General features: G+C 32.0%; 1 non-coding gene across 1 annotated transcript; it reads right to left on the bottom strand.

The window, feature by feature from the left end:
* Positions 1-2,108: 2,108 nt before the first annotated feature.
* On the bottom strand, positions 2,109-2,196 carry TRNAS-GCU (transfer RNA serine (anticodon GCU)). Its single transcript has one exon. It is a non-coding gene; the product is annotated as a tRNA-Ser (tRNA).
* Positions 2,197-2,506: the final 310 nt, after the last annotated feature.

The raw sequence follows: 2,506 nt of genomic DNA, 5'->3' as shown, positions 1-2,506 counted from the left end.
ACAGGCTATGTCGAGCCAAGAGCATTTTCATTACTATGGAAAATGATGGATAGAAAAATCCACAATCGATCATGTCCTTCAAGTCGCACGTTGCTTTCTACCACATCGTTTTAAACGAAGTTTTACCATAACAAACATTCCTCTTTTCATTGCAAAGTGGTATAGAGAATTGATCCAATATGGATGGAATCATGAATAGTCATTGGTTTAGTTTTTTTATACTAATTAAAACTTGCTATCTATGGAGCAATATGGATAAAAGAAAGTAAGTATTTATCCGGGAAGCCTCCGCCAAGATCCAATTTATTTAAACCCATATTAAAATCTATCATATGAATGAAACATAGTTTGAAAAAGACGACTAAACAAGTTTGCTTAAAACTTATTTATTCTTAAATTTCCACCCTCAACGGATGGCTCGAGATGATCAATCTTGAAGTGAGAAAAGAAGGATTGACTCTTCCTCAATAAATAAACTATCAACCTCCAAAAAAGTTTAATTAATTTAATTACTAGAATTAGAATTCTAGTAGTAATATATTTTTTCAGTACCAAAAACAATTAACTATAATAACTAAATAAACTATTCAATGAAAAGATTGAAAGTTTTTGGTAGTTATAGAATTCTCGTACTTCTTCAACTCGAATACCAAAAGGAAGAAAAAAATATGACTAAGTGATTTTATTTTATAGTAGAGGCATATCCTGAATGTGCTTGATAGATCCCATTTTTTCATGAAAATAAAGATAGTCAATTTGACTGGACTTAAGACTTTATTATGTTTTCTGAGAAAGAATAAGATATCATTATTCTCTTTAATAAACTTTTGTCTCGTACGGAATACTATATGATTTCACCGTTTGTTTCATCAGAAACAATCTGGGACGGAAGGATTCGAACCTCCGAGTAACGGGACCAAAACCCGCTGCCTTACCACTTGGCCACGCCCCATTTCGGGTTTTATGCGACACTAATAAACACTAGTATGTTTATTTGTTATTCGTCAATACCATTTCAATTACATAAAAAAGGAGGGATATTCTCTTGCTAGTATTCTACACATGCGGATAATATAGAATCAAAAAAATGCATTGATCATTACATGGAATTCTATTAAGATATTATATGAAAGTCGAATTTATTCCACTCTCATTTGAGAGTGCAATACAAGGAGGTATTTTGTGTTTGGGAAAGTCCGAAGAAAAAAGATTTTGAATCTGCCTTTTCCTTCTTTCCCTTAAAAAAATAACTCAAGAAAAATCCAATTATTTACTCTACAAGAATGAAATGCTTGTTATGCCTAATATACTTAGTTTAACCTGTATCTGTTTTAATTCTGTTCTTTATCCTACTAGTTTTTTCTTTGCCAAATTACCCGAAGCTTATGCTATTTTCAATCCAATCGTGGATATTATGCCTGTTATACCTCTATTCTTTTTTCTATTAGCCTTTGTTTGGCAAGCTGCTGTAAGTTTTCGATGAAATCTTTAGTACTCTGTATGCCAAATTGAATGATGTGTTCATTCCAAAAAAATTAAAAATGGGTAAAAGCCGAGAAGTTTTATATTTTTATATTATGAACCTTCGATTCTAAAATTTAAATTCTTCTACATTGAATGGGTAGCTACAGCAATAAATTTGGATCAGCCTTTCTACTCCCCTGCACCTAGGTTGAGCAGGTACCTAAAGGTACCTACACAATACCTAACCACCTAACCCTATTTTTGCTATTGATAAGAGTGCTTATTATAAAAGAATTCTTGCAATTTTTTTCAAGAATTCTTTTTTGCATTTTTAGGTATAAAAAAAAAACCATCCTAGTGGATCCGTGTGGTAAGGAAAAACTGGTAATCTATTCCTTAAAAAAAAATCTTGGAGATTATGTAATGCTTACTCTCAAACTTTTTGTTTATACAGTAGTGATATTCTTTGTTTCACTCTTTATCTTTGGATTCTTATCTAATGACCCAGGACGGAATCCTGGACGCGAGGAGTAAAAATTCAGTTTTTTTTTTTTCTTATTGGATTTGTTTCGTACATTTATCTATGAGAAAATCCGGGGGTCAGAATTCTTTCCAATTCGAAAGTCCCAAATGATCCAAGGGAGCGGAAAGAGAGGGATTCGAACCCTCGGTACAAAAAAATTGTACAACGGATTAGCAATCCGCCGCTTTAGTCCACTCAGCCATCTCTCCACGTTCCAAAGCGAAAGGTTTCCGTGATATGATATAGGCAAGAAATAAGAAATAACGGTTGCAAAAAACCCCCTTTTTTTCTTTCAAAAGTCTATAAAAATTATATTGCCAATTCCATTTTAATTATATTCTTTTTTCTTAATGTTAATAAAAAAAGAAGAAAATTCTTGTTTTTTCTTTCTAAAAATCGATATTGGCCGAGAGACAATCAAATAGATTTTCTCTTTAGCGGGCATTTCCATATAGGACTTGTTATAATTATAATAAAACAAGCAGGTTATATAAAAAAAAACGCTTTTTTTGTCGATTA

Source organism: Aegilops tauschii, unplaced genomic scaffold (genome assembly GCF_002575655.3).
Source record: "Aegilops tauschii subsp. strangulata cultivar AL8/78 unplaced genomic scaffold, Aet v6.0 ptg001089l_obj, whole genome shotgun sequence".
Lineage (NCBI taxonomy): Eukaryota > Viridiplantae > Streptophyta > Magnoliopsida > Poales > Poaceae > Aegilops > Aegilops tauschii.
The sequence above is the reverse complement of the archived record's forward strand: the minus strand, read 5'-3'. Positions and strand labels throughout refer to the sequence as shown.